Source organism: Spermophilus citellus (genome assembly GCF_964194105.1).
Source record: "Spermophilus citellus genome assembly, chromosome: 9".
NCBI lineage: Eukaryota > Metazoa > Chordata > Mammalia > Rodentia > Sciuridae > Spermophilus > Spermophilus citellus.
In genome coordinates this window covers 85,466,865-85,480,026 of record NC_138191.1, presented here as the reverse complement: position 1 = coordinate 85,480,026, position 13,162 = coordinate 85,466,865, and the positions used below count along the sequence as shown (strand labels likewise).

General features: G+C 36.4%; 1 protein-coding gene and 1 long non-coding RNA gene across 6 annotated transcripts in view; one reads left to right on the top strand and one right to left on the bottom strand.

The window, feature by feature from the left end:
- PDE4B (phosphodiesterase 4B) overlaps positions 1-13,162 on the top strand; it is a 540,698-nt gene that overhangs the window by 8,481 nt on the left and 519,055 nt on the right. The window lies entirely within an intron of this gene.
- LOC308656722 lies at positions 2,789-9,500 on the bottom strand. The gene is made up of 3 exons (XR_014023788.1): positions 9,414-9,500; positions 4,539-4,659; positions 2,789-2,886 (listed from the first exon to the last, which is right to left on the bottom strand). It is a non-coding gene; the product is annotated as an uncharacterized lncRNA (long non-coding RNA).

Genomic DNA, 13,162 nt, shown 5'->3' with positions numbered 1-13,162 from the left:
GTTTCAGGCACCTCCTTGATGTTGGCTCCACTATCATTAGTTTATGTATTTTATATTCCCATTGTAAAGACAATTAGTGAACCTCTCAGGCATGGCATCTGTACCACAGGCAAGAAAGGACCAGGCAGAAGGCACACAGCTTCTGAGTTTGTCTTTTTGATAAGGAAAAAGAGAGCTTCCTGGGGAGATGTGAATGGTATACTTTTATTCATATCTTATTGATCATAGTTATGTCAGTTGCCATCCCCCAGTCTAGGGAAGTCTGAAAAATAGTGGGGTGTTTTGTTTTGTTTTTCATTTTAATTTGGGAAAATCAATTCCTTATAAAACATTTGAATTCTGTTCTGTAGTGAACAGGCAAAGATACTTGCTTGGTTACCCATTATTGTTATTGCATATGAAGAATATTTCTTAGCTTTTAAAATCATATCTATAGTGTTGTCTCATACATTTGTAATCTAGAGATTTCTTAAAATGTGTGATAGTTTAAAATAGTCATCAATAATTATTTGTATTAAATTCCTGTAAGGGGCAATCATTGAAAGTTTTCTATCAGCTGTTAATTTGTGTCAAGATAATTGACTGATATGTAAAACTGAAAGTAAATCTTGATGGTTATTGGTATTAACCTAATAATCATGGGCCAAAAGGTCATAATTTCCTTTTACCATTAGTAATGACACGTATCAGTGTGAAATTGTGAAAAAAAAAACAGTGACAATATTACATACTATTTATTCATGAAATACTGTGATTTAAAAAAAATATTTTAGTTGTAGATGGACACACTATCTTTATTTTATTTTTATATTTGTACATGGTGCTGAGGATGGAACCCAGGGCCTCACAAGTGTTAGGCAAGTGCTCTACCATTGACCTACAACCCTAGCCCAATAATGTGATTTTTGTTGTTCTAATTTTCAGCTATATATTGTAGGCTAGTTTGTTGTTCCCAGTTTTTTAATAACACATATAAATACTACCTGAGAGAAGATAATTATTTTTAAAAGCATAAATTTGGTTAAACCCCAGAAATTTGGCTTTGCTATCCTCATTCTTGATATTGACAAAAATATCCTGAGTATTTGTGAGTTTACACTCCAATTAATACAGGCACTCTACTTAGAAACTGCTTATGTACATCAAGAAGAATTATAAATCTTTTTTGGTTAATTTTTTTCCAATTAAAATAGTTCAAGGCAAGTGTTTTCACCATTCTTTACAGGGATATTGTAAAGATAAATGAAATAATGGATGTGAAGTGCATTATTCTGCACTAAAGGATGTTATATAAATTCTATAAATAATACTACTAAAGTATAAACAAGATGATGGCTGATTATTTCCAAAAGTGAGTATCATAACCAAGAATTTTGAGTGTTGTCCTGAATGTCGGTTTTTGGATGGAGATCAATATACCAACACATTCTTATGTTCTTACATTGAAATATCAAAGGTAAACCTCATTTTGAGGGAAAAAGATTATATTGAAAAAGCTTCAAAGATAGATGATTTATTGAATAATGTGCCATGATAATAGATTTTGCCCATATATAAAAAATCTTTTGAATTTTCAAAGTATTTAGTGAAATGGAAAACTCTTATTAAAATGTATAATTTCCAGTACTAGAAATCGAATTTTAAATCTAGAATGGAACTTCCAATGACTATATCTTAGAAATAATGAGGTTCTGCCTGATTCATAAAAATATTCAATAGAGGCTTTTGTAATACCTTCAATAAAGGGTTTTTGAATCCCTTTGGCCACAGTTTCTACTCCTTGAAAGACAATTTGAGATGGAAAGTGGGTTTGTTATTTCTAACCTAAATGCCATGGGTTCTATGTGCTGTTCAGTGGGGGAAATGACCTGTATGTTGTGCTGATGAGAACAGTTCACTCTAATCCGAGTTGTGAAAAGTGGAAAGGAGGCTTTGCTTTTCTCTGTGCATTATTCTCTTGGACAATTTATTAAAGATAAGTGCTCAGGTGTAGGCTAATAGATAGCATATGCTAAAGAGATAGTAGCTAAAATGGAACAAAGTTGGTTAATTAAGGAGAGTGTATCATACTTTATAAATCAGATCATTTAGATAATTTAATCTCATTTTGTACTACTCCTAGTCTTCAGAAAACCTTGTTTAATTGTCTTGGCTGTCTTAAAAGGAAGGACAAATTCAGGCAAGTGGTTTAGATGGGTAGTAGCAGTAGTGGCAGTAATTAGGAGGAATGAGAAGATAGAAGAGAGATTAGAGGGGATTGGGGAGTTCTTGCTGCTAAATACAAATAGAGGTCCATCCGTCATTTTCCAAATAGTGACTCTTCTTTGGCTGTGTACAACAGGAATCTTTTTTTTTTTTTTTGGTCATATAACAGTACTGAGCTGTTACTGGTGGCACAGGGACCTTTTGTCTGCTGATTCAGATGAGTGGGGCCAGTATATTTTGCTTCCTGCTGTCATTCGGGGACCTTGAATAGAACAGAGACAGTTCTAACTTCAGTACTTGTATTCCAGAGCTCTCCTGGTCAAATCCATTCAGTCAGAGCATGAAAAAGTGGGAGAATTTTATAGTCCATTTTTGGGAGAGGCACATATCCCTCCCATGTACATCTCATTGTCTAGAAGTTAGTTTCATTACTTAACCCCAATTGCTGGAGAGCCTGGGATTTTTTTTTTTTTTTTTTTTTTTTGTGTGTGTGTGTGTGGAGGTTTGTCTAGAGAAGAGGAAATGGGTGAGATTATGGACAGCTGATAGTTTCTTCAGTACAGTCTTCTTGAAGATTACTTTACCTTTTTCTGATGTCAGATGCCTTGTTTCCTGATTTCCATGCTTTGCTCTTTCTTGGTTTAATGCCTTCCATTGATGATAGAGCACATCTTCCAATACCTGCTTAGGAAAAAGTGTGTTAAAGGCAGAACTTTAGAAATGTTGTGCATCTGAGTCTACAGCCCTACCACCTTGAACATGACAGATCTCCTCTGATCTCGGAAGCTCAGAAGCTAACTAAGCAGGGTTGAGCCTAATTAGTACTTGGATAGGAGAAATGTTTTGCATCTGAGAATATTTTCCTTCTGTTTTCATTTGATGGATAGTTTTTCTGGATCTAGAATTTTAGGAAGTCATTCTGTTTCAGAATTTTGAAGGCACATTTGTCTTTTTGTTGCCATTTTAGCCATGGAGAAATTTGTGCTATGCTGAATCTTAATCCTTGAAATGTGATTTTCTTCTCATTGAAGCTGTTAGCAATTATCCTGCTATTCTTGGAGTTTTGAGATTTCGAGATGATGTGCCTCTGCTCAGGTGATTTCTAATTTATTGTGTGGAGGGATTCAGTGGGTCTTTTCTTTCTGGGTATACTTGTCCTTCAGTTCTGGGAATTATTCTTCTATTACCAGTTTTGCCAATTTTCAAATCAGTTTTCCCTACAACTACCACAAGTCAGGAAATTGGGATGAATCTTAAAGTGATGATATCTTCTAATAGCCAGGTGGCCTTTGTGACTTGGTGAGGTAAAAAAATATTCTGCTGACACTTTCTATGTAAAAAAGTACCAGCAGCAAAAAGTCTTAAGATTCTCTGAAATGTTGTGAATTCTTTCAATTGGTTTTCTTGATTTTCCTTTTCTATAATTACTGTTTTACTTTTATCTAATCTTTTTATTGTAAGACATTATTTTATGTATCACTAAGAATAAATTTGCTGATAAAATATAAACAAACTTTTCTTGTTATTTGGAAAATTAATTTTATTGAAAGGATATGTTTAGACTTAATTAAATGTAAGTATCATCTCTTTCCTATGAATGTATAAAAGGGAACACACTAAGACAGATAAGTGGTCCTAAAAACATATTCATATTCAGAATTTTAAAATTCACACTCAGAATCCATCTCTTGAATCCCAAATCATTAATGTCTGTGTTTATCCATGCAGTACCACTTTATGTGCCAGCAATAGTTCTGGTTCTGAAAAAACACTTAGCAATTATGTTGATCAAGCTTGCTTTCTGATTCCTGCTTTGGGGATGTTGTTAAACATGCTCAATTCCCCACTTCTCCTATCCCTTCCTCACAAATGTAAAACTTCTAAGTGTTCAAAGATGCTCCATTGTTGTCTTATACATTTTCTTTCAAACAACCTAACACTTGTTCTGCAGTTTCTATGAATGAGTAGGTCATTGCACTGATCACATTACTCCTGTCTCTCTGCTAGCAGTTGTAAGGTGCTATTTAATTTAAGATGAATCCTGAATTCCAAGCTATGATAATGTGGAAAATGTACACAGTATTTAGATGTTGAACCATCTGGATTAATCCTCTAAAAAGTTATTCTCTTTTTAGGCAAGTACTCTACCACTGAGCCACCTCCCCAGTTCTGAAAATTGGGTACCTTTTAAAACCAAGTTTCTTACTTTTCTCCTTGTGTACCTTAATTGTAACGTAAAGTAAACTTGAATATTTTCAAAGTGAAATAGAAATGGTTGAGAATCCCTAGGGTTCCTCTGCCTCTAGAAGCTGCACGTATGCTAGAAGACTCACCTGTGCTGGGAGGTGATCAAAATGGAAGCAGTACCACATTAATGATTCAGACATCCCTTCTCAGGTACCTCAGGGAACCATGCCCGGAAGCAGTAGGAAGCATTTTTTTCCAGCTGTCTCTCTGCATAGATTCATAATTATATTATACATGCAGCTTTGCAACTTGATTTTGCATTCACATTGATTAAAAATACAGATTTCAAGCATCTCTATGAAGGGTTGCATAGTATTCTATTGAATACATACATGTATAATACCTTATTTAGTCCATTCTCTAATGACAAATGTTTAAATTGCTCCTTTTTAATTTTTGCAGTTTACCAGTGCTTTAATAAATATCCTAATATCAATGTTTATAAATGCCAAGTTAAGAAAAATACACATCGTAAAAGCTTTTTGACACCAGATTTCCTTCAGAATTTATATGTCCACCAGCTATCCATCAGATCCATCACTTCTTCACATCCCTAGAAGGTTTTCTGGGTTTTTCAGTTTTTGATCAATGTAAGCAGAAACGAAACCATCCTTTCCTGTTTTCAGTTTGTTTTCTTTGATTACCAGGGAATCTGGAAAACCGTGTCATATGATGTGGTGTCCTTTGAGAGAGAAAGAGCCTGACTGAGGAGGAGGGTGGGCATGACTGGGCAGCTGGAGCAGCTCTTGGTGGATATCCGGAAAGCTTGTGGCTGGCAGGAAATGAGTAGTTCCTGCTCCTGTTGTCCGTGGAGGTCCAGGGAACTCTGTGGTTTAAATCCTTTAGCCCTCATAAATATCCTTTTCATTGTTTTCCCTAAGTGGCTGGATGCTTTCCAGGTGCCACAGTTATTGTATCTGTGCAAAATGCAGAACCACAGCCTCTGGCCTCAGGGCAATGAATAGGTGAAGTCTAAGTGGGCTGTGAGTCTGTGGAAGGACAAGGAGGGCCCACAAGCAAGTGGAACAGCACAGATGTTTGAAAACGGATGGTCTGAGGAATAGTGAGGGAATGCTGACCTTAGACAGTTCTCCCCGTGCAAAGGAATGGGAGAACATATTTGACTCCATGGTTGAAAAGTGGCCTGAGGTCACTTTGTGAGTTCTTTTTGTTCTCCCACCATTCTGGGATTAAACCCAGGGAAGCCCTTGCATGTGCTAGTAAGTGCTCTACCGCGGAGCTACATCTCTAACCCCCTTTTTAAAAAAATTAATTTTGAGTCAGGGTTTCATTAGGTTGCCCAGGTGAGCCTCAAACTTTTGATCCTCCTATTTAGCCTCTAGTAGCCAGGGTCACTGTGTATGTCACCATGCCTGATTCACAGTGGAAATTTTTAGTGTGCCTTGAATATGAATTTAAGGAGCCTACTTTTTACCTTAAGAGCAGTGGGCGGTGTCTAAAATTTCTTGGAATCTTGGGGGGTATCTAAAATTTCTTGGAATCTTGGTCTGATGAGACCTGATATTTACCATGTTTTAGCAAAGTTTAGAATATTGGAAACAGATACAGGTAATATTTGCTTTATTACTGGTTTCTACAGGCATCCTATATTTAATAAAGGATAGAATTTTTCAGTTGTGGATGATTTAACAGTCTTAAAGAACTGTTGAATATTTCCAGTAGAGGGTTGTTGTTATTCTTTATTTCCCAAAAAGAGACAACTTAGGAAGTAGCTCGTTTTTTTTTTTTTTTTTTTGACAGACAGGTCAGGCCTTTAGAAAATGTATAGTTTGTAACCGAAAGTGAAATTGTTGTTGAACATGCCATGTGGTATGTGGGCAGATATTTGGCATATAAAAATGCAAAATGAATTCAGAAAGTGCAAGAGAGACACCCTATAGCCTTGCCATGAGATCATCAACTTTGCCAAATGGCAGCAAATGTAGAACTTCAAATGGAAAAGCACTCATTAAGTCCTTTAGACTAGCAAAGTTACATATGTTATGTTTTACATTTCATTCATAGGTGGACAAATCTTTCCTCTTTGATATATTAGAATAAATGAGGGGGTCTAAACACTGCCTTTATTTGATTGGAAATGATCTGAAGCACCTGGTATGGGACATTTTAAAAGGCCATGGAAGAGTAGCTTGGGTTAGATGGTTTCTGATTATTTTCATTGAAATTTACACAGTGCTTTCTGAAACAGCATTTATTATACTTTTGGATAGAATCTATATTGGCTAGTTTGAAGTCGGTTACTTAGTAAGTAATTCCATCTCTGGTATTACTGCTTGACAAACAGCGATTTTTCAGAGACAATCATAAAAATGTCATTAGCGATCATTTTTAGAGGTAGAATGGCAAATATCTTATGATAAATCATGCCTTGTGCTGAGTTCATTTATGAATAGTTACTGCTGTGGATCTTTTTGATGCTCATAACATGCAGTTAAATTTGTAGCTCAAGAATTCAATTTTTATTTTTCCAGTAACTGCAGCCAAGGGCTGTACTCTCATTCAGCTTTAGATAAGTCATAGTGACATCCTGGGCCAAAAGAAGAAAGCTTCCTGAAGGATGGGGATTGTGAGAAGGTGCAGCTTCCTTTTCAAATGCAGTTGCAGGGCTTCTGCAAGGTGGAGTGTTTATACATTTTGGAGTATTCTAGAACACCTCACTTTTCTGCTCTGGCAAAGGCAAGTTTTACTATTTACTTCAACTTAGTACATCTGTAGTTTGTCCCTCACTCCCCCAGACAAGGTAACTAATAATTATTTAGGTAGTTAACATCTATTGTGCTAAACACCTTAAAAATGCTTTAAAATACTGTCTCATTTGATTCTTACTATAATCTTGGGATGAAAGCATTATTGTATTCATTTTAAAGACGAAAACACCAAGGCCCAGCCAAGTAATTTGCTTAAGTTTATATAGCAAGGCCTGATTATTTTTCCTCTCACCAACCCAAAGTCTCTACTTTTTCTAGTCTTTGCTTAAGACTCAATATGTTAAAATTTTAAAAATACTTAAGAGCTTTTTATGTTCCAGGCATATAAATTAACTCATTTAATCTGTGCCATATAAAAGAGGAGAAATTGTATTTATTTTTATTTTAAAGCTTGGGGGATTTTAGAGGTTTAGTGGATCTAATTTCTTTCTTTTTTATATATACTTATTTTTTAGTTGAAATGGGACACAGTACCTTTATTTGTTTGTATGTGGTGCTGAGGATAGAACCCGGGGCCTTGCGCTTGCCAGGCGAGCATGCTACCACTGAGCCACAATGCCAGCCCTCTAATTTCTTTAACATTGCACATAGTGAGGATTCAAACCAAAGTCCATCTGACTCCAAAGCCTGTGCTTTCGCCTTCTATATTGTCCTGTAAGACATTTCTTAAAGGATTACATTTTAAAGTGATTATTATTTTTAACAATCATTTTCTATTTAATTCTTTTTTTTTAGTTGTTGATGGACTTTATTTTCTTTATTTTTATGTGGTGCTGAGGATCAAACCCAGTGCCTCATGCATGCTAGGCGAGCCACAACCCCAGCCCCTCTATTTAATTCTTTTGCTCCTTATAAGTGGTTCCACCTTTCACGTAAATGTAATGAGTTAATATGAAGGCTTGCTAAATGCCTCTGTCCCTCTACTAAATGCTTGTCTACATTAGGGCTTCTCAACCTTGAGGCTTCTCATGTCTTGGATGAGATCATTTCTTGTTGGGAAGAGAAGCTGTCTTGTGCATTGGAGGGTGTTCAGCAGTATCTGCAACCTCTGTCAACTAGATACCTGCAGACTCACCCCACTTGCTCCAAGTTGTGACAACCCAAACAACCTTCAGACATTACCAAATATCCTTTGTGGGGAGGAAGTCACCTGAGGTTGAGAACATTGTCTCCATTATCTCATTTTATCCTCAAAACACCCTCAAAGCTCACATCATTATGATCTTAATTTTACACAGTAAGAACGACTTGCGGAAGGTCACATTGCTAGGAAGTGGTATCTCTAGAGCCCAAACTCAAGGCTTATGACCTTGGGATGATTTTTGCTGGGCTTCATTTTGCTATGTCTTGTCTTCAAGTTTGACTTGAGAGCTCGGAAAGGCTGGAGACAGTTAAATTCTCTTTTTCTTTGGTCCCAAGGGTACTTGGAAAAGTAGTTAATATCCAGCAGTGCTTTGGCAGATGTTCATTAAACAAATGACATGCTTTATGTGGGTCCTATTTAAATCAGAATATTTTAAATAAAATCTATTTTGTACAGTAATTAAGATAGTAATTAAACACAGGCTTTCGAATTAGACATAACAGGTCTGCATCTCATTCCTGCCATTTACTTATTATGGAATCCTGAGAAATTTTTTGATCTCTTTTAGCTTTGCTTTTCTCATCTACATAGGACCATAATAATCCCTTCTGTGAATACATTTAGGAATCAATAAATGAACATACAGAAGTCAACAAGTACAATGCATGACACAAATTTAAAAAAATAAGTAAATAGTAGCTAACAGTAATACAAATATTTTAATGATCATAAATGGTTTGGATTTTCCCTGTATGAAATTGTTAGATCTACTTTTATTTCAATCAATTTAGAAAAAAAGGTTTTCTTTTATCTATCTGGCTAACTTGAAAGCTATTATCTTATTAAGATTAAATTTAAAAAAAATTACATAAAGTGAATAAGCACACAGATAAATGAGGAGAATAGAGGGAGAAAGTAAAGCTAAACAAACCCAAAACAGAGGCCCATTTACAGACTAAAATAACCTCCTGAAATCACTCAGGTTTCAACCAAGAATTAAGTTTTGTTTCATTTCAGTAAAGAATTATTAACCCTCTTGGTGGCTCAAGGGAGAGAGCTTCTTTTGGCCTCAGATGGACACATCCCTGATCCCAGTCCTCAGCCTTCTGCTGGCTTGGCATCTCCTGCTTCCCTCCCCAAGGTCTGACCTTTTGTCGCATTTCCTCTGACTCATGTTTGGGTTCTGTTCTTGGCTGTTCAGCTTTTGCTCTGAGGTTTCCTTTACTAGATTCCTGGGTCCCCTCTCAGGTAGTCACTGAGTGGATTTTGTTTCTCGGTTGGACTTCATCCTTAGGGGATGACATTTATGCCCTGTTATACCCGAGATGCATCAGCTGCTTGGAGGTGACATTTCTCATCTCCTGCTCCTCTGGTCCTGGGCCAACTGGGAAATATCTCTTCCAAACATAATTGGATCTAATCATGAAGATTTTCACCATAGGTCATTGATGTTGAATTCCTCAGACAATAAAATACCATTGCATGGTATTTCATGGTGCCTGTCAAGGCCTATTTTAAATGCCTCTCCTTTTTTTTTTTCCTCCATCATTTTGGCATGCTTTGGAAATGTTAATATTATGGGATACACAAGTAAAACTGTTCTTGATTACAGGACCCGCAGGGCTGTCCTGGAAATGGAGGGTATGATTATTTCGGCTTCTTGTCAACACTATGTATAGAGGCACAGAGGCTGGGAAGCTGTATTCTAAGATCCCCCATGGAAACACAAATAAATAAGAATTACTCCCTAGCTTCCTTATTTCTGTTGGTCTATCAACTATCTGAAAGTATCAGCTAGTCCTAGAAAAGTTGTCCCAGGAATAGATAGCTTTCAGAATGAGGAGAATGACACCAAAGTTTCTGTGGAGCTTGAAAAAGGAATAGCAGAGTCCATTTAAAAACATACTGGGAGATATTAGAACTAGAAAGAGATTAGGAATAGGGAGAGTTAGGAGACTATGGAGAAAATTCAGGAATGAAGTTTTGAGAGTTTGGTGCATTGGTTACTGTATTAGTCAACTTCACATTACTATGATGAAATTCCTGAGGAAATTAACTTATAAAGGGAAAAGGTTTATTTCGCTTGTGGTTCTGGAGGTTCCAATCCAAGATTGAGTGACCTCATTGCTTTGGGCCTCTCGTGAGGATTACAGATAGCAATGGCAGGGAGCATGTGTCAGAACAAAACACTTGCATCATAAGTCAGGAAGCAGGGAGAGACAGAGTTTGGGGTCCCACAATCCCCTTCAAGAGCACATCCCCAGTGACCTATGGACCTCCCACTAGACCCTACCTTTCAAAGTTTCATTGCCTCCCAGTAGAACTGCTCTGGAGATCAAGCCTTTAACACATGGACCTTTGGCAGACATTGATCCAAACTGTAATAGTTTGTAAAGAGTGAGACTCATTTTTATTCAGATAGAAAAGGCTGGAATGTGTAGGATGGGTCAGCAATTGGATATTCATTTAACACCTTACTTGCCAAGAGACTATATTTACACAATTAACCAATTATGGAAGGCCAACATAATTACTATTTAAAAGTGGAATGTATAGGAAAAAATAAGTCAATGATACTATTAAGTTAGTGTTCTAATTAATTGAGGGCATTGTATTGCCACTGACTGAAAAATAAAGGATCAGGAAGAAGGTGCAAATTTTGGGCAGGGTGAAGGCATATTTTGTCTCCAAGTCTGGAGACATTTGTGCAGTATGCAATTACAGTTATCTGAAAAGTGCTTCTGGAATTCTTGAGAGTCACCTCAAAGAAACCAGTTCATAGAAGTGAACCTTGTAGAGATCTATGTTTTCATGATGGGTCAATGGAAATCATAGCACAATGTAAGTAAAATGTATATGGTGGAGTTTTTCTGAGGAGAGGGTTCTTGTAGTTTCAAAGAACTAGTGATGCAGATAGTAATTAAGACCTGAAGGACAGACTGGCAGGAATTATGTTTTTCACGTAAAAGAGGCATTTATTTTTCTTTGACAGTAATATAAGAGTATGAAAGAATTTTGAGGGGGAAGATGCATGATTAGGTATAGGTATTTGAATTCAGATAGAACCTTGGAAAATAAAATGTTTCATGGACAGCAGGAGTGGTTGGCAAAGGAAAACAGGTGAGAGAGAGATCTGTGATACAGATTTGTGGGTATTCAGTAGTGTGATGATATCAGAAGCCCTGAGCATATGTGAGCATTCAGCAAAAGGTTAGGCTAGAGAGAGAACAGTGAAGAAGGCCAGGTTTTGAGCTCTGGGCATTACCCAGAGTAGAGAGCCAGGTGAACAGAAGGGCTGGGACACTCCAGGCACTGGACTGCAGCACATCTCTTGCCAAAGCCTTGCTCACAGCAGCTGCTGGTTGAGACTCAGGCTAGGTATAAGCACCCTTTCCTCTAGTGTGCTAGATGGTTGGTCTCCACATCTTTTCTTCCCTCATCCCTGTCACCAAATTTATTTAAACAATCTGTCATATTATAGGTATGTATGAAGATTCTCTTAAGAATAGATGAACACAGAGAATTTTAAAGATGAATTAAATCAATAAAAAGGTGAATTATAACATACATTCCTAGAACCAATGGAGTATTCTTTATGCTTTCTGCATTTTTAAGTTCTTATCGAATTCTTGACTCAGTGCAATAAATGACTCTTGTTTAAAGTCTACAATTTGATGATTTTTGACAAACGTATTTAATTAGGAAACCACCAAAACAAAAATATTTCCATGACTATTAAAAGTTTTCTCCATCTGCTTCATAGTTCTTTTCTCGGCAACTACTGTTCTGATTTATTGCATTGTGTATTAGGTTGTAATTTTTAGAATTTTTATAAATGTATTTACATAATATCTATTTCTTTTGTCTATTTAAAAAAATGAATGATTTGTATTTTTATTGCTGTATGGATATACCACAGTTTGTTTATCCACTTACCCATGCCTGGCTTTCAGGTTGTTGTAGGCTATTGTAAATTCACACATTTTTGTATAAGTCTCTGTGCGGACATATGTTTCATTTGTTTTTTGGGCAAACAGTTATGTTACAGATTGTTTGTTTTAGGCAATCAAAAAGTTCATGACTATATGAAAGTTAATGCATTTCCCAGAATAAGTGAATTTATTCATTCTTCAGTCAATACACATTTTAGAGCAAACACACACTGTGCTTTAAGAGCCAAAGTTAAATATTGCATCTCTGCTTTAAATTTTGAAATTTAATTTAAGAAATACCAATTTGGAAGCCATGTATGTGATTAAGTTGGTATTTCAAATCACAGGAGAACATAATTATTTATTAAATATTTGGTCAACTTGGGAAAAGAAATTGAACTGTGTTGGCTCAGTAAATCAGAAGGAAATGCAACCAAAACTAAAAGTCAAACTGAGATTGAATGCAATATGTTACCTTGGATTGGATGCTGGAACAGTAAGAGGACATTAGTGGGAAATGGGTGAAGTGTGTATGGGAAATCTGTACTATCTTTACAGCTTTTCTGTAAATCTAAAGTGATTCAAAAATAAAAAGCTTATATCAAATATATAATTAAGAGTTTTTGCTCAATTAAAATTGTTCTACTGCTGAAAATAACCCAAGAAAAATATTTAATGTGTATGTTGCAAAAATACATCCTGATTAAATAAAATGCACTCACATGTCAATATTAAAAATGCTAATTCAACTGGGTGTGGTGGTGCATCCTTGCAATCCCAGCAGCTCTGGAGGTTGAGGCAGGAGGATCCGGAGTTCAAAGCCAGACTCAGCAACGGGGAGGCACTAAACAACTCAAAGTAGGGCTGGGGATGTGGCTCAGTGGTTGAGTGCCCCTGAGTTCAATCCCTGGTGGTGGAGGGGAGCTAATTCCTTAAAAGAAAAATGGGCCAGTGACATAGAAGCA